Genomic DNA, 19,595 nt, shown 5'->3' on the forward strand with positions numbered 1-19,595 from the left:
TGTCTTCCAGTGCGCAGGAATTGCAGACGCTTAACAGATGTCATCATAGTGAATAGGTTCAGTGAATCCACAAGTGAACAGATTAGGTCAGATAGGCCTAGTGGCAGGAGAGGGACTTGGATTTGGCTTTGAATGATAAGTCAGAGTGAGAAAGGCAGAGAAGACAGAAACAGCCTTCTTGGTGGAGACCACTTCAGTAGCAGACACCGAGGCAGATGGAGGCGCATGTCTCTGTGACCTGGAGGGAGGCTTGCTCATAGTAGGTTGCATCTTGGGGAGCAGTTTGAAATGAGGCAGGCGATGGAAACCAGGCACTGAGACATGCTCCCCGACTTGTCAGATAGCACTGGCTGTTCCTCTTGCATCCGGACTGCGTTGACCTGGAAGTCACCATGTTGATTCATGTCTCAATCACTGCCACTCTGGATTCCCCTTCGCAGTTCTATTTTATAAATTCCCACTCCCCCCAGATAGACACTTCAGCTGTCATTAGATGCTTATTAAGGGGAGTGAGTCAGTTGGCGGCTTAAGACACAATTTCCAACCAGCTTCATGCCCCCTTCCTCTCCTCACCCTGCCGTGCTATTTCAAGCACCAACTCCCAGGCTTTGTGGGGAGTGGAAAGAGCATGGGTCTGGCCTCCCAGCCCGCCCCTCCCCACCCCCTGCCCCCCCCCACCCCCCAGTGAATCTCAGTGCTGCAGTTCACTTGAGATGTGACCTTGAGCAGATTGCTTCTCCTCTCTGAGCCTCAGTTTCCTCCACACAATGCAGAGTTGCAGTGAGGACTGCATGGGGGTAAGCGTGAAGGGTTTTGCAAGGACTGGGGGGGGGGGGGTACCGTGGGCGTGCAGGAAGTGCCAGGGATGCCTGTGGCTTGAGGTTCCTGTGTCCTGGCTCTCCCCACTTCGGGATGCAGATGACAGGGCCATCTTCATGTGGGTCTCCATCATAATCCTGGGAAGCCCTTCCCTCCTGCCTGGCTGTTGCGGATCATCCTTGAAAAATTCCTTTCTGCGGTTCCCTTGAGTGGGAGGGACATGGCTCCACGGCTCCTGAAACAGGAACTTCTCACAGCTTTGTGGTCAGCTGCCAGCGCCCAGGGCTGGCAGGGCCACGTGAGCTGGTTTCTGCTCTGTGGATTTCACCGAGTTGTCCCAACACAAGTCCTCATGTCAACTCTTTGGTGACATGACAAGAGCACTTCCCCTCAGTGCCCCCCTCAGGGTTGGGGGTGCTGTTCGTGGAATTTGCTTTTGCTTCCTGACATCTCGCTGGGCTTTCAGACTGCCGAGGGATGCACCCACCCAGAAGCCCCCAACTCTTGTCTGGGGGCCTCTCTTCCTTCCTCCCCTAACACAGTGCCATTGGGCCTCGTATTTTCCCGCCTCCGGTACACTTAGCCCACACCAATCTCAGCCTGGGATGTGCTGAGATTATGTTCTCTTCTTATCAATGTCTTCTGCCCACAGCATTCAAAACTGCTCTGTTTGGTGCCCTGTCCACTCAGGGAACTTCTGTCCTTGGCTTGCCTGTTGTTTGGAGTTCATGGGCACAAGTTCATTAGTTATCCTTCTCCAGAGGCGGAAAGAACCACTCTCACTCCCCAAAAAATAACTCTAAGGGAGGGAGCCGAGTCACTGAAGTTAGAGTCATAAAATTGGCATTCCCAGCTCTGAGGCTCACCGGTTTTGTAATCTTGGGCAGATCACTTAACCTCTCTGGCCACAAGCCTTCGAATTTGAAAGGGTAGGGCCAATGCTAATTGCCCTGCTTCCCGCCTCCCCCCACCTCCCCATTTACTGTGAGAATCAAATGAGATAATGTCTGTGAAAGTGCCCAGTAAACCAGAAGCTGTTATTATGCAGAGGCGACCTGTTATTATTCAGAACTGGTTTGCCCAATTCTCCCAGCTCTCCTCTCTCCTTCCCCTCTGCCCACTGGAGGCCAAGGCTGTGCCCAGCTGTACCTTCTGGGCCAGAATTAGAAAGATGCACTCTGCTCCCCAGGAGCGTCCTCTGAGTTACTGTGATTTAAGCAGGTGCCACCAAAGAGCAAGGAAAAGGGAGTCTGACACCAAATCCTTCCTGCTTTGGCTTCTTCATATCCTAGTGGGAGGCTCCACACAGAATCCATGTGCCAGGGTCGCTTTCAGTATGGATACGCTGGGAGATTTAGCTCCTCAAAGTCTTCCCAACCCAGTCCCTTCCTGTGTCCCGTTATCATTCTTTTTTTAAAAAATATATATTTTATTGATTTTTTACAGAGAGGAAGGGAGAGCGATAGAGAGCTAGAAACATCGATGAGAGAGAAACACCAATCAGCTGCCTCCTGCACACCCCCCCCCACCCCCCACTGGGGATGTGCCCGCAACCAAGGTACATGCCCTTGACCGGAATCAAACCTGGGACCCTTCAGTTCACAGGCCGACGCTCTATCCACTGAGCCAAACTGGTTGGGGCCCATTGTCACTCTTATTTGGGACTTCCATCATCTCCCAGAAGCTTCTGCACCCAGGCCGGCTCCTCTTGATCCATTCATGTACCCAGATGAGCCCTCTGAATGCCAGTCTCTTCCTATGACTTCTTGGCTTAAACCCTGAAGTACTGGTCCTCTTCACCCTCGAGGTAAAGTGTAATTGTACTTACCTCTCACCCTCTCACCCAGGACCTTGCTTTTGGACACCACATCCTCTTCCTGCGAGTTCAGCTTAGATAGCACCCACTTGTGAAGCGTACCCTCACTCCCCTTGACAAAGTGGGGTGCCCTGCAGTGTGCTTCTATAATAACATCGTGCTTTTCCCCTGTAGTGGGGGATTCTGCTATTGGTTATCGTCACGGGTTAGGATCTCTCTCCTCCAGGAAGCTGGGAGCTCCATTAGGCCAGGTATCCCCACTATCTTGTTCATTCATTCTAGCCATGGCACCTAACCCAGGGCCCAGCAATAGATGACTAAGTAGAGTGTGTGAGTCAGTGCTCTAGACTTCATCTCTGGGAGCTGGGGTGCTCAAAGGTCTTCATGGATAAACACAGATGGGCTCTCTTTAGGAGAAGTCATACGTTACCGAACAACATCGACAAACCTTAATACTTTCCTTCTAGACCTTTCTTTCAGCAGATGCCAGCTAGCTAATGCTGCCCAACATTTATTGAGTTTAATCTGTGCTGGGCTCTGTGCTGAGCATTTTACACGAGTCACCTCCTTCAGTCTTCCCCGTCATGCTCAGAAGTGGCTGCTATTATTATCCTGCTGCCAAGGCCGAGAAGCCCATGCTTCCGAGAGGCTGCACCATTTGCCCATGGTCACTCAGCCAGCAAGTGAAAGAATTTTCTTAAGCCCGAGTCTGTTTTCCTCTAGGCTCCAGGTTTGTAATCACTGTATCCGACTGCAAGGATTTTGGTATCAAGAAAATCTAAGATTGAATTCCCAGGACTTACCAACTGTGTTAATGGAGAGAAGTTTGTTTTCATCTCCTTGCAACCCATCCCTAATTTATTGTTTTGTGAATTAAGCAAGATGGTCTTTGTCATGTATGTATCACTTGGAAGGTGCTCTGCTTTAATTGCAAGTCACTAAGTCAGAGATAAGAGTTTAGATTTTAAAAATTTAGGCAACCCTAATATTAGGACTGATTGCGTTCTTTTATAATCTCCCTGAAGAATGGGGAGGTGGTTATATAACAGAGCTTTGTACAAGGTGGGGGACTTGCCTTTCTTGAGGCAGGCTAATTAGTATGTCCTTGGGCAGCTGAGTCTGTGGGAAAGTGCTTTACGTGTTTAGAGGAGGCCTGCTACCCTGTGGTCCTGCTTGCTCAAGACCACTGGAGAGAGTCCAGTCACTTCGCCACAGGTACCTCTGCAGCTGCTGAAGGCAGCTGTCCTCTCCCCACTGCTCTCTCTGGAGTCTCACTTCTCTAGATAGGATGGTCCCCGTCCATCCCTCCATACTTTTCTCAGGGAATGAGGCTGACAGTCTCATTAGCCACTCAATCACTATCCTAGAACCGGCCCCAGTGCTTCTGTACCTCCTACCAGGTAAGAACTAAGACAAAGACTCAGGAACAAGGATGCTTACATAGTGGCATTGATTACACTTGTGACAAACTTAAAGTAACCACTTAAATATTTAATGACATGGGATTGGTTAATAGATTAAGCACAGCCATAATCCATATGAACAAATACTAAATTGCTATCAAGAACGTCTAGGCCAGCCGGTGTTGCTCAGTGGTTGGGTGTCAACTTATGAACCAAGAGGTCACAGTTCAATTCCCGGTCAGGCCATATGCTCTGGTTGCAGGCTCAGTGTCCAGTGTGCATTGTGCAGAAGGCAGCTGATCAATGATTCTCTCTCATCATTGATGTTTCTATCTCTCCCTCTTCCCTCCTTTCTGAAATTAATAAAAATATATTTTTAAAAAAAGACTGTCTAGAGGAATAAGGGTTTATTAACCTGGAAAGATAGTTAGGGTGTATTGGCAAATACAAAAGCAGGTTGTAAGGTAGAATGTAATGTATGGCCCTCAATTGCGGGGAAGAAAAACTGAAAGTATTTAAAAGTGTTTTAAAAGTATTTAAAAGTATTTATCTCTGGGTCAGGAGACGATGGGGGATTTTCTTCTTGTTCTAAATTTTCTATTGGGGGAGGAAGTAATAGTTTAGTGGTTATGAAAATGGACTTCAGAATCAGCCAGACCTGGTGTTAGTCTATTTTCTGCCACTTGAGAGCTTTGTCACCTCAGTTTCATAATTTGTACAATAGGTGGCCGAATAATACCTCCTCTGAGTGTTGTTGAGAAAGTGATGGAGAGCTCTCTCTATGTCAGGTTCTCTGCTAAGCAGTTGACTTGCATGTTCTCCCTCACAGTCTCCATTCTACAAAGGAGGAAACTGAGACTCCAAGAGACAAGGGCGCTGGTCCTGTCCTACCTAAAGGACAGGGGGTTACTTTTCCCATTCTTGTCACTTCAGTTCTTTCAAAGTTTGTAAGTCACAGCCTGTCCTCCTGTCACCCACATCTCCCTGCTGACTCATTCTGGACCCGCTTTGACTAAAACCCCCCGACATTTTCATACCGGTCGTGTCTTCTCAATGCCCTAAGCTGTGCTTTCTTTTTTTTGGACTTGAGGGAACTTATTATGGAGCAGACAGGTGGAGGAGAAACCTGAGCATTCAAATCACACCATTGACTTGAGGAAGTCCAAGAATATGCCTGGTCATTTGCCAGTGAGAAGTTGTCAATCACACGCTTTTCACCTCCGGAGCCCCAGGGGTAGTAAAATGCATGAGTTTTGCATTTTCCTCACTCAAATTAGTGACTTTGCTGATGTGAGAGTGGGGAAGTGGAGCGGCCAGGACGGGTCTGGTGAGGACGTCATTGGCCAGGACTCCTGGTGGAAGCTGAAGGACAGCCGTCATTGGAACGGAGTGCGAAGCACAGGTTCGAGAGCAGGCGCCAGGATGCCTGGCGGATTTGAGTTCAAATCCGTGCTTTGTCTCTCACCCGCTGTGTGAACCTGAATAAATTCTCTGAACTTCATTTTCTCATCCTCCGCATGCAGCTATAGTATTTATTAGTTGGAGGTTTTAGGAAGTTCAGAATGAGATCATGCAACCAAAAGGCTCAACCCAGCCCTGGGACCAGTGTTTAGTTGCATCCTCACTCCCCTGGGAGCACCCCCTTCCCTCTGGTGTGATTGGGTGAATGTTAATGGACAGAGAATCTGGACCCAGAGGCTCCGTGACGGCAGTGGGAAAATCACATAGTCCAGCTTCTTGGTGCTGCCGGGGACAGAGAGAGCTTTGGGAGCCAAAGTGGCCCACCCCATTTTATATCTTCATTTTTAACACATTTATTATTTAAAAATGTTAAATACATATATTTATTGATTTCAAAGAGGAAGGGAGAGGTAGAGAGAGATAGAAACATCAATCATGAAAGAGAATCATTGATCGGCTGCCTCCTACACACCCCACTCTGGGGATCGAGCCCACAACCTGGACATGTGCCCTGACTGGGAATCCAATTGTGACCTAGTTTGTTTATAGGTTGACATTTAACCACTGAGCAACACTGGCCAGGCTTAAAATTTTATAATTAATGTGTTTGTGGTGGGAAAAAAATCAAACTATCCAGGAGCTTATAGAAAAAATAGTAAAAATTCCTTTTCATTACCCTCCAATCCCATTCATATCTCCAGAGATAACCACAGTGGAATGTTCCCTGTATCCCTTCCAAGACATTTCACGAGGGATCTGAAACCTGCATGGTCAGACAGAGAGCCTTCCTCACCAAGGCCATGGATGTGCTGTGACTTCAGTGTTCACGTGACTTTCATGAGGAAAATAAAATGCTTGGTCCACAGGAGAAGAATGGGCTCCACTATCTTTGTGGTTTCTGCCCAGCTCTTCTGCCCAGAGTGGGCGTTAGGACTCTAGATGCCACTGAGTTTGAAGTCGTTGAGAAACCTCTTGACATTTTAGCTTTTCCACATGCCTGCAGCTTCCAACTCAAGTCCCTGAGCTTCTGTTTTGGAGGATGTCACCCTAGGCCAGATCTTTCTCCTGAAGTTGTGGCCCTGTGGGTTAGAACGATTCTTCCTCTTCCAGGGGGAAAAGGGACAGGCCCAGGCGGAAACATGTGTCTGGGTGACAAATTGTATGAGTCAAAGGCACTTGTGCAAATGACCAACCTTATTTTAAAACATAGTCTATCCCCAAAGGAGGAAGGCGGCTGCTTCTGCTTCCCTTATTTTTTAGAGAGTGGATGGGAGTCCTTCAGAGATGGCTGGTTAATATTTAAGGGGTGATATTGGCATTACTGCTCCTTTTGACTGTTTAGTTTTATTTATTTTTATTTTTTGTTAATCCTCACCTGAGGCTATTTTTTCCATTGATCTTTAGAGAGATTGAAGGGAGGAGGAGAGACAGAAACATTGATGTGATAGAGACACATCGATTGGCTGCCTCCCACACGGGTCCTGACCAGGGCCCGGGATCGGGCCTGCAACCGAAGTACGTTTCCTTGACCAGAATCAAATCTGGGACCCTTAAGTCTGCAGGCTGATGCTCTATCCACTGAGCAAAACGGGCTAGGGCTGGCTCCTTAGTTTTATAGAACGTTATTTGGGTTCAATTCAAACGCTTTGGGATTGGTACCACAAAAGCTACACGGATTTTCATTTTATAGATTCTTCCCCAGCCAGCCCCCTAAGACATGTATGTGGCATGTGATTCTAACTAAAGGCAGAGGACAGTGCTTTATACTTAGTAGGCACCTCATTGCTATAGGCTCATTGACTCCAGTTGTATTCTTAGTGACCATTTATTCATTCATTTGCTCATCAATCAAAATGATACTATTTGCTAGGCATTGTGCTATGTGCCATGTATCAGAGTGGACGCAAAAGAGGAAGTGACCAGTTGTCCTTAGAGCTGCAGCAGGGAAAGGCTTTTAGCAGAGTAGATATTTGAGAAGGGTTTCACAGTAGGAATAGGAGTTTTCCAGGCAAGTGTAGGGGAAAGGCATTTCACAAAAGGGAAGCAGCATGGATCCACATAGGAAATCCAGGAGTAGGGGACAAGAGGTCACGGCCCCTAGTGATTGACAGGTTCAGGTGGTCCTCTTGGGCAAAATCGCCAACACTCATGAGAGAAAGATCTCCTTTTAGTCCATCAAAGTTGAGTTCCACTGAGCCACCGATTTACCCAGCACAGAATCATTCCACACCTATGTGCCTTGCACTGTGCTGGGCGGCGAGAGCATAACGCTGACAATTTTCTTTTGGTGATTTTCCTAAAGGCCCAGTAAACAGTGTTAAAGTTGAACTTGGCAGTGATCACCTCGATCTTCAACCGATGACAAAGCATCTTTCTATTTAAGGGGCAACTACTCACAGTAGATGGCATTATTCATGTTCTCAAAAATGCAAGGAAGAGCTTAACACAGTCCCTTACTACTTGCTCCAAGGACGAATCTAGATATTAATGTGACTTTGCTTTAGCGATTGATGATATGCCAATATGACCAAAGCCTGTCTTGTGACAGATAACTTATGAATGCCGTTAGAGAAATCACAGCCATGGCCTGGAACGCCACCCCTTGGTGCAGCCCTTTGTCGCATGAGAGAGAAATGACTCGCAGGGGGTTGCACAAGTTTTATCAGCCTAAGAAGGAGGAACAAGGAGGCCGATGTCCAGGATGCTAATAAATAAAATGTCTGTGTCACACAATCAGTTCATCATCAAAACAACAATGGGCTCTGCCCTGAAGTGGGTGTATTGCAATCCTCTCTCTTAACCCCTCCTTCCTCCGCCTCCTCCTCCCCAGCTCCAGGGGTTAAAAGGGCAATAAGCTCAATTCTGAACTCAGCCTGCCTAGGATCTCTTGTCCACCTTCCCGTTTTCCAAAAAGACACACTCAGTTGCATTCTAGAGTCTTCTCTGAGCAGCCCTTTTACTTGCTACTCCAAGTGCCTTTTTGGTAAACAAATCTGCCAGTCCAGATGGGCAATTAGGAATGGAGGGTGACAAGGGTTTGGCGTTATTTCAGCTAATTGCTGTCCTGTGTGAAGGATTGCACCATCTGTGACAGCTGGCCTGAGGGATCATTATTCTTTCAGCAGCAAGTGTCACCTTCCTTGGAGTAGGGGCTTCCCAGGCTGTTTTGACTCCTGTGTCCTACAGACTGTACATCTGAAAAGGCATTGTAGGTACCTCCTTGGCTGTTGTGGAAGTTCAATCGGACAAAGCCATCAAGTTCCTAACCTCCGCCTGTCCGATTTAGGTTAAGTGTTTTGTTCTCTCGAACCTGCGTATCCTGGTTTTTGTGCATGGTACCCTGCACTCAACTCCTCCATTCTCTGCGGTGGATGGCACATTGCCTGTGATGCCTGCCTTCCTTCTGTGCCAGCTTTGGAGGTGGAAAAGGGGGTGGTGTGATTTGTATATGGTTACCCCCTCACCCCGAAAAGGTCTGCCAGCCATTAGGTCTTTACTGTCTGGGGCATTGAGCTATGGGACATGCTGCAAGTTCTCAATGGGCTTTTGGGGTATACTGAGTTGTGTTCTCATTTATACTAATGTGGCAAGGACTGCTACCTGGACTATTTAAGCCAAGGTGGGAGGGGTCTCTGGCAGAGGACAGAACAGGCAGTTAGATATCCACTCTTTGAGTTCTTAGGAAATAAGCGATTGTAGCAGGTGTGTGTGTGTGTGTGTTTCTGCCTCAAACTGCCAGGTACAAACCCAGAGAAGGAGGAAGTTAATTCACATTCTTGCTTTCTTCTAAAGGCAAAAAAAAATAATCCACCAGTCTGTTCCCAAGGGCTCATTTCCATCTCTGCTCTGCTCATCAGAGTGGATTGTGAATCTGTACAAAGACCTTGGGGGAGGAATGCTCACTTCTGTGTCCCCGCCTTCCTTCCTGTGCAATGTGCCACCTCCCTGCTCCCCCAGCCCCAGCCGGCTCTGCCTCTACTCTCAGGACCTTCTCGGGGGCGGGGAGGGAGGTTTGTGTTTATAGTGATGCAGCAAGCGGGGCCACACAGGGAAGCTGCAGGGGGTGTCCAAGTTCACATGTCTCACATTCCAGGCGAATGTTTTTGACATTGAGCAATGGCAGGGCTCTGCCAGGCTTAGGTCTGTCCGATTGGAATGCAACCGAAAAGGAAAGTCCCGGAGTGATTCAAATGCTCACCTCCCCACAGCCCTTGCTGGTTTTTAAAATTCCTTTTAAATTCTCCGATGACCAAGCAGCCCGACACTTTTACCAACACCATGGCACTTGTTGGTGCTGATAAGTGCATCTCCCCAAGAGATAGGGATGCAAATCTGAATATTTTGTTGAGTCATGTGTACTCAGCGGCTCTTTCCCCAACATTGCATCAGATCCGAAATCGGCAGCAGCCAGCTCTCTGCTGGATGACACTCATGTCCAGGAAAAACTCGGTTCATTTCTTGAAAAAAATGTACTCTCACTCTCTCCACGGGCCTGCTTGTTATATCCTGTTCTTAAGAAAGCCCAACCCCTCGGGGGGTGGTGGTGGTGGGGGGGGCAAAGGCATAACTGTGCAGATAAGTTGGAAAAATATGGCTATTGGCCTTTCCCACCCACTCCAGTCTCTTAGCAACGGAACAGCTGATGGCTGGGGGAGCCTGCCTGAATTCTTGCCGGAGGTCTGATTTGTTTAAACCTTCCTGCATTCTTGGGTGTGGAGACCCAGGAGTCACGTCCTGAGAGAATTCCCCTGCCCTTCTCGTGACCTCTGCGAATGAGCAGACAGACAAAAATCTCCGAAGGCGGTGGGCTTTCTTCTGCAGAATCTGCCTTATCAGGGCCGGGCACTTCCTCTGATTTGGGGAGTAACCACGGGAAAAGTTGCACACATTTGTACAGAGAGCTGGGCTGGGGTGGGGCTCTAGATAGCGCACTGGGCAGGGGGGGATTCTGATGCCCCTTGTTTGAATGGTGACTGTTCTCTTTGCCGGTGGGACCTCAGGCAGGAGCACCCCGATTCTCTCATGGTCACCAGTGCTGGCTCTCTCCTTGGCCAAGTGAGGAGATTGGATTGGATGTTCTCTAAGGTGCCTCTCAGTGCTGAGTCTGTGGTGGGGGGTGGTGTTTGTGTGTGCATGCATTTACAAAACTTTATATCACATATCCATCTGATCATCTCTGTCTCTTGAATGTTCGAGTTATTAGTGGTAGAGCAAGAATTTGAGGCGAGGTCTGGCCAAGTCTGAAGTCCTTGTTCTTAACCCCTACCCCACCCCACTAAGATATACACATAAAGGGGCTAGGCAGTTGGTATGTCATGTTCTATCTGTTGATCTTTGTCTACATCTATTACTTATCTGTGGGAGTAGGATTGGGAAGTGTCAGAGGACTTTAGCTTTGAGAGAGAGGTCTGGATTCACATTCTTGCTCTGCCTCTTAACAGTTACATGGCTTCAGGATTCTCAACTGTAAAATGGGAATTAAAAACGCTGTGTGGCCCAGCCAGCATGGCTCAGTGGTGAGCGTCGACCTATGAACCGGGAGGTCACGGTTTGATTCCCAGTCAGGGCACATGCCTGGGTTGTGGGCTCGATCCCCAGTGTGGGGCTGGCAGGAGGCAGCTGATCAATGATTCTCTCTCATCATTGATGTTTCTGTCTCTCTCTCCCTCTTCCTTCCTCTCTGAAATCAATAAAAATATATTACAAAAACAAACAAAACAAAAAAACCCTGTGTGCTCAGGTTGCCCGGAGTATTAGGTGAAGTGATGTCTGTAAAAATACCTGGCACATAGTAAGTGCTCAGTAAAAAGGGGAGTGAGGTTGAGATACTGATTGATTATATAGATTTCTTGATGGTGGAGACTTGCCTTAATTATTATGAAACCCCAACCAATTTTGTGGCACCAAGAAGAAGTTGTGTTTGCTCAGCCAAGCAGATGCAACACACACACACACACACACACACACACACACACACACACACACAGCAAAGAGTGATGAATTTTGTGACTTCATGTTATTGGAACTTCTTGGTAGGGCTCTGATTTTAGATGACTAAATCATAGCTGAGATAACCAGTGTGATTTGGCTGTGGGTGGCTGTTTGTTACACAACTTGAATGTTTTTCAGTTATTTTCAAAATATGAACAGTTGCTTTCAAAGCACTTTGATTTTTTTTTTGGCTGGATGTTATCAGGATCTCTTTCTCTCTCTGGGTCTTTCCTTTTTATTGAGCATTTGCTATGCAGCAGACACTGTGCCAGCTGTTTTACCTTTATTATTTCAACTAACCTTATAGGAAGGTTTTGTTATTTCCATTACTCAGTTGAGAATCTTGAGGCTCAGAAAGTCTGAGTCATCCAAGACCACTGTTAAGACTACAACTCTTTAATGGCAGAACAAAAATTTGAACTCAGATCCATCCCTCTGAGTAGTAAAATAGGGGCAGAGGCCAGAGACAGCAATCCTTCTCTTGTCTTATTATTGAGCTCACTACTTTGCGGAGAAAAATCCATCTACTTCCTTATTATTTTTAGAGGATCCTGACACTGTTCCTGGCTGTGCTAAGCCCATCATATACTATCTTATTTGATGCTATTAATAACCTGGCAGGGTAGATATTAATATTAGACCTAAATATCAGAAGAGATAATTATTGAGGTATTCATAGTTTAAGTAATAAGTTCCAAGTAATTCAGGCTGTAATTGGCACAATTTAACTTAGGTGGTCAGACTCTCTAGCGAACTCTTATAAGTCTCTACTGATTTTGTTAGTGTCCACAAGGTCATGTGGTCTCCATTTTTCTGGGAACATCCTTATGGCTTATCTAGAACTTAACTTCTACTCTTTTTGGTGGTGCCCATCCCCAGACTCTCCTCATTCCTGAGAATAAATAATGGAAATCGAGGATATGGAAGACATGGAACCATAGGTCAATAGTTTTAATGTTGAAATATTTCTCCAAAAGGTCATCCAGTCCATTGGTCTCCAACTGTGGGGAATGACCTGTGTAGTGGGTTATAAAATCAACTTAGTAGTTCATGACCAACATTTCAAAATAAAAAAAAAAAATAGAAAACAGAGTGTATCACACTGAAGGTGAGGTCGTGTTGAGAAACAGTTATCTCCGTTTTCTCAGGCTGTTGTCCTCTGAGTCACCCTGTGAAATGCATTGCTTATGGAGGATCCCTTTTCACAAAGTTTGGAAGATGTTGGCTTCACTCAATGGTTTTTAAATTTTGTTCCATGGCCTCCAAGGAGGCCTGAGATACCTTAGGGGAGATGGGGATTGGAGAAGTTGAGTAGGAGGAAGAACTTCAGGAATGTCTCCTCTTCTAGCAAAAGTATTTCCATGTTCATCTGGTTTCCACGTTGGATTTTCATGTAGTATTTAATCTTTTTTTAAAAAAATTATATATATATATATATATATATATATATATATATATATATATTTAAAATTGATTTTAGAGTGAGAGGAAGGGAGAGATAGAAACATAAATGAGAGAGAAATATCAGTCAGTTGCCTCCTGCATACTTTCCATCAGGGACTGAGCCCACAACTCATGCATGTGCCCTGACTGGGAATCAAACCAGTGACTTCCTGGTTCATGGGTTGACACTCAACCACGGAGTAACACCAGCTGAGCATATTTAATCTTAAATAAAAAGACTTAACTGGGAAAAAATGCATGGACCATTGATTTATCTCATTGGAATTGTGTTGCATTGAGTGTAGATTCATTTTTGCGTGACTTTACGTGGCAACCAATGACCAGCTGTGTGCCCGGCACTGTGAGGGCTGCCATAGACACACAGCAATGTTTTCGCATATTTGGTAGAGTTTATTTTCCTGCTTTTTGCTTTTGGGTTGGCCCTGTAATTTGCTTTGCTCAATAGAATGTGGTAGAAGGGATTTGTGCCATTTGAATCTATTCCTCAAGCATGCAGTCTCCATTCTTGGATCTTTGATCCCCATACCAACATGTAAATAATCCTGGCTAGCCTTCTGGAAGAATACAGACCATGTGGTGAGAGACCCAGGTATCCTAGCTAAGGCCATCCTATACCAACCAACATCTCGCCCATTTGCCATCTGATTGATTGCAGATACACAAATGAGCCCCAAAGCCCAGCCCAGACTAGAGAAATTGCATGGCCTACCCACAGAATCATAAGCTCACTTTTAGAGTGCTTATTGGGCACCAAATTCTAACAGATGCACCCACTTTCCTGTACTGGCAAATCCCCATTGGAAGACAATGCCATGACCACATCTGATTGACAAAATTAGCTAGAAATGTTAACAAACTAGAATGTGTCAAATCAGAGCAAGGAGAAGGTGGATAAGAAGTTAAGGAAACTTAACTTGGAAAGTAAGAATGTTTATAGGGGCACAAGCTCTACTTTATGAGATTTGACAATAGTGGGAGAAGTGGGATGAATTCTTTGTAACTTCTATGGTGAATTAAATGATTGGCTGCAATTTGCATATCATTGTCTCTATTTCTGCCATGATGGGCAGAGTGTACTCTCCTCTTGAATACTTTTATTTTTGACATTGGACTTGGATCTGTGACTTGGTTTGACCAATGAAATGTAGGCAGAAGTTACAGAGTGCCTATAGTGGACTTACTCTCCTGTATTTCTGCCATCACCATAATAACATCACCATAATAAGCATGTCCCAGTTGGCCTGGTCCCAAAGGAGGATGAGAGAAAAGCAGAGGACAGCCATGCCCACCACCCTGCAGCAGGCAACAGAGCCTTTTCAGCAGCCCATAGGGTCATGAGTGAGAAATCAATGCTTATTGTTATATGCTCTGAGGGTTTTGGTATTGATTCAGACCCAATCCTATTTGACCAAAATACTTTAGAGATTAAAATTAGGATCAATGAACAGCTGTATCAAGGAAGCAAACTTCCATTGCATTTAAGGAGGGATCTTTTTGCCGAGGAAAAGAACTGTCCCAAGATGAAACATATGGTATAATTAGGACTCTCTTCATGGGATATTGAACCATCAGGAAGCTATACATGGTCTTCTTACTTAGAAGGGGGAGGGCACACTTTCATTTCGGAGTGAGTAGGATGCTAAGCAATGTGGGAATGGTTAGGAGGTCATTTCAGTTGTGTTTTAGCCCAAAGAGGGGATGAGCATGGAGGGGTAGGTATGTGTGCAGAGAAGGTGCTGGTTGGGAAGAGTGGAGGCTGTCAGGAGATTTGAATACCCCACTTGGATTTTGACCTTTGATTTAAACCTGTGTGAGTTTATTATTTAGCGAGGAACCCCTCCTTCTTATCTCCAAGTTCCATTCATTCCTGAAGATCCTGCTCAAGTCCAATATTCTCTGCAAATTTTCCCTGACCTTTTCAGCCTGCAGGGTCCAACCGATCTCTGAACTCTTTCATCTTGGCTGTCTTAGCTTTTTCCTTGACTTTTTGTTTTAATTTGCATGCTGTCTTAACTTTTTCCTTGACTTTTTTCAGACTGAGACAGATGTTTTCCAATTGCTCACATAGTATTTCCTCACTGCTCTGTACTGTGCTCATCTCTCCTTAAAATTGCGAGCTGGTTGAAGGCACGGAGTGTGGCTTACTCACCCTGACGTCCCTCTTATCTACCGCAGTGCCTGGTACACACTGGGGCTTCAGTAAACATTTCTTGAGTGAGTAGATGTAGATTTCTTTCATCTTTCTGACGCAACTGTCAACTCCTGAATGGCAATTGGTACTTACATCCTCACAGTGTTTCAAGGCCTGTGCATTTATTCAATCAACAAATATTTGATGAATGAGTCTAACCCTGGCTTACAAAACCCTGTGTCACCTGGCTCCTACCTACTCCAATGACATCATCTTGTGTAATTCCCCCTCACTCACTGTCCTGCTCAAGCCACACTGGCCTTTCCTCAGCTCTTTGAACCCTTAAAGCTCATTCTCACTGCAGGGCTTGCCTAGTCTCCTTGACTGCCGTCTCTTCCCTTTGATCTTCTATGGAGTCCTCCTTGTCATTCCGGTCTCAGTGTAAAGGTCACCTCCTTCAAGAATCCTGTCCTGAATGCTGAATCCATGGTGCCACCTTGCCTCTCTTCATTACATCTTCAATCCCAGTTCTCTGTGGGACATTCATGAGGTTTTGGTAATTTACTTATTTCCTCCCTCTCCTCTTCCTTCCTTCCTTCTTTCCTCCCTTTCTTACTTCCTTCATTAATATACTTCTTTGTTGATTGATTGTCTCTCTCAGCTAAAATGTAAACTTCATGGTAACAGGTAACTTTTTGGTCTTATTGTTGTATCCCTAATGTATGATAACTATCTATTGAGTGAATGGATGAATGAATGAACGAATGAGTGAATATGGATCCAGTTCTCAGCTGTGCATTGTGAATACAGTAGAAAGAAGACAGACAAGATTCTTGCCTTCAAGTATTTTACAGTTTTTGCTGAGTGAATAATCATATACATGGTATAGCAGAAAAACCATAACCAAATCAGTAAACAACAAACACAAAACAAAACAGACTGGAGTATATGTGGCCCATCGGATGTACTTAGATCTCAGCTTCCTCTGTGAAATGAGAAAAGTAATATTTAGACATATTCATCATGTGCAGTCAAATGTATTAAAGAAGCTTATATCGGTCTACCCATCTGGTCTACTCCAGAGAACTGAACTTCAGCTCCAAGTTTGGCTTTGGTGGTTTCAATCCAGTGACGACAATGCTTCTGTCGTAGGTCCTCCTGGAGTGTTAACCGTGGCGGTGGAACTGATATAGTTCATCGGCACTGCATTGCACCATGGACTTGGATTCCTCTGAAGCCTTAGTATGACCGGGAGGTCTCATTAGTTGCTGTACCAGCCACTGAAAAAGCATGAAGAGTCAGGACAAGCTGTAGAAGGGCTGGTCTCTGCAGAGGTGCAGTGGAGAACTGCTGGTCATGCCTGAAGTGCCAGCATTGGATGGATTAAAACAGCAACACCATTAGCAGCCACCTGCATGGACACTCGATGGCACTGTTCTGCTCCATTAGCTAGATCTCGTTCACTTCTGACATCCAAAACCAGCATAGCATCCAGTGACCAGGGCTCTGGTCAGGGTGAGTCCAGGTCTTGGGTAGTTCTTTCTGGAGACTGGGTGGTTGGGTGTCTAGGGGGCCAGGTCCCCAGAAGCCCTGGAGAAGGGGTGAGGGGCAAGGGCAAGGACAGTTGCACAACAGAACTCCCAACATTAACTCCTCTCTGATTCTAATCTGTTTTCCCCTCCCCGCTCCACCTACACAGATGTGCCCTTTCAATATTTATTTGCTCGCCTCTGCTGCGTGTGGCAGACTTTGTCTCAAAAGTCAGCCTGATCCCTTTGAAGGTGTTTACTAATTAGATCAGGCGGGGAAGTTAGGCAACTTCAGACATATTTATCCTGGGGAAGGTAGTTCCTGGGCCTGAGACCCCTCACAGCCCCGGGGAGGTCAGCTGCGGGCTCCCTGCTTCCCTTCTTTATCGGAGGAAGTCCCAGTGATTGCCCACTGAAGCTGAATGACAGGACATTAGTTCCTGACACGATTCTAAGAGGGATATAAGAGTGACAGGAGCCTGATTGTGGATTAGTCGCGTGCTGGGCTCAATTTGACGCAGGCCACATGAAATCCTTACTCAGCGTGACGCAGCATCTGGGCCATCAGTGTCGGATCTGATGTTGGCTTGAAAGGAAAATTGCTGCTGCGGTAGTTCAAGTTCAGTAGACCCTCAGGTCACTGCCCTCAAGCATTGTAACATAATATTTGCTTTGGGAGAGTCCGTGCACATGTGTGAGGGTATGTGCTTGAGTGTGCGTGAGTGGGGCATGTGGGTGTATGTTTGATATCTGGCTGGAGAAGCTTTCGGAAGAGGCGAAGTGTAAAGCGAGAGGTAGAACTCTTATATTGTGCTGGGTCTCAAGGCAGCCGCAGCCCATGGTCCAGGCTCATTTGATTCCCGACAGCCACTTCGGCTGTTGTCACTGCTCTGATGGACAGGGAGACGGGCTGAGGATGGCTGCAGGGAATGTCTGTCTGTGGTCGTAGAGATGTCTTAGCTTGCTCCACCGGCAAGGCGACGCACTTCCTTCTCGTAGATCAGTGGCATGAAGTCCCGTGGAGGGCACCGAAAACCATGTTGGGAATGAGGCCTGCCAGCCGGTGACAGAAATGCAGATGTCCACAGGCTGTGCTTGGCATGGCCTTCCTCTCCCCCACAGAGCCGAGAGCACCCTCCTTCCTGATCATGTGTTTGCCATGGCCCATCATTTACAGTTTCTTTTAAAATACATAGATAGTTTTAAATTGATTTCAGAAGGGAAGGGAGAGGGAGAGAGGGGGGGGGGGGAGAGAGAGAGAGAGAGAGAGAGAGAGAGAGAGAGAGAGAGAGATAATGATGAAAGAGAATTATTGATCGGCTGCCTCCTGCAGGCCCCACACTGGGAATGGAGCCCTCAGCCCGGGCATGTGCCTGACCGGGAATCTAGCCATGACCTCCTGGTTCATAGGTGGATGCTCAACCACTGAGAACCACCAGCCAGGCAATTTACAGTTTCTTGGTAAGTTTACTATTAGGTTGGAAGCACCTTAGCCTTATAACTCAGTACCTCACTGTTCCTGGATTAGCAAGGGGTATGAGATGGACCAAATGGACACATCTCACAGGCAGATCCAGGCTTATTAAAGAACGGCCTCTGTTAATAAATGGAAAGCAGGTTGTCCAAGTTCAAGTTGGATGGAGAGTCCTGGGGGCAGCAGGGTAGTGGGGGCCAAGCCAGCAGTACCGGCATCCATCTTCCCATTCGGGGAAGCTGGCTTCCCCTTCCCTCTCTCTGCCACCTTCATGCTGGTGTTACTCTGCTTCCTGATTTTGCATAAATCTGAATGTGGATTAACCACCTTCTCATGTTTCTGGGGTTTGGCAGTAGAGCTTAGTAGTCAGAACTTCTAGGACTAAACAACCTGAAACTGAATTCTGTGTCCACCACGAACAAGCTGAGTGGCCTTGGGGAAGTCACTGGTCTCTCTGTTGCCCCTCGTCAGTGTCTTCAATGGTGCAGTGGAGGTGATGTCATTATGTTAAAGGCTGTGGAGAGGAGCAGATGAGAATCTGTGCAGAGGCCCGAGGAGAGGGTCCGGCTCAGTGTCATGCTCAGAAATGTGAGCTATTCCTTCCTGCAACACAGGGCTGTGCCCTTCCATTTCACACGCAGCTGGTGGGGGGGCCTGGAGAAAATGGATCCGCAGAGCCCAACCCCATAGACGGCAGTTATTACTGTCATTATTATTGGCTCCCCAGAACAGATCAAAAGGACAAAAGATTTTGCAACTTCCTAAGGGATTGCACAAACAAAATGACTCAGAATTAAGCTTTGAGAATACCTTGACTATTTCACTCTCAAGGGTTATGAGTCTCATATACTTTTGAGGACAAAAGACCCAACAAGGGAATCTCTCTTTTTAATGCTTAATTTCTGAGACACACCTTTTTCCTGAGGACTGACAGCAGGAAGGATCTCTCACTTCAGAAAAGACCTTCTTTCTGTGCTCAGGGCCTTAGAATTACCTCATGTCAAAAATGCCAAAACTTCGGGCAGTAACATCACCACCGCAGGAATTTTACACCCAAGCTCTTCCAATCCCATCACTCCACAAATTTTTATCATATTCGTAATAGGTAAATTTATGAGTATATAACTGTTATAATTTGTTATATATTTAAACAAAAAATGCAATTCTATCCCAACTATTATTTTGAAATCTTTTTTTAGCACTTAATAATATATCATAAACTTCCTGTCAGATCAATGAAATATTTTTAAACCATTTTGAATGGCTGCTAAGTATTACATAATGTGAATATATCAGAATGTCCTTAACCAAATCCCCATTTGTAGACCTATAGGCTGTTTCTAATGTTTCCTCATTAAAAACAACTCTGTGATGAACATAGATACACCAAATTGTGAGCATGAAATAAGTCACTAGTACTGGTCTTTCTAATTTAAAGGACATGCCTTTTGTAAGGCTTTTGATAAGTACTGCCTAGTTGTCCTTCCAAAAGGCTTTACCAAGTCTC

At 46.0% G+C, this 19,595-nt stretch overlaps 1 long non-coding RNA gene across 7 annotated transcripts in view; it reads left to right on the forward strand.

Annotated features, from left to right (window-relative positions):
* LOC132219748 (uncharacterized) overlaps positions 1 to 19,595 on the forward strand; it is an 801,764-nt gene that overhangs the window by 223,558 nt on the left and 558,611 nt on the right. For 2 of the 7 annotated variants that reach the window (XR_009449597.1, XR_009449595.1), the window contains exon 5: positions 16,238 to 16,600. The exons of the other annotated variants lie outside the window; for them this stretch is intronic. This is a non-coding gene — a long non-coding RNA (uncharacterized LOC132219748). The remainder of the gene's footprint in view (positions 1 to 16,237; positions 16,601 to 19,595) is intronic. 7 annotated transcript variants of the gene reach the window in all.

The sequence above is a fragment of the Myotis daubentonii genome, chromosome 17, assembly GCF_963259705.1.
Source record: "Myotis daubentonii chromosome 17, mMyoDau2.1, whole genome shotgun sequence".
NCBI lineage: Eukaryota > Metazoa > Chordata > Mammalia > Chiroptera > Vespertilionidae > Myotis > Myotis daubentonii.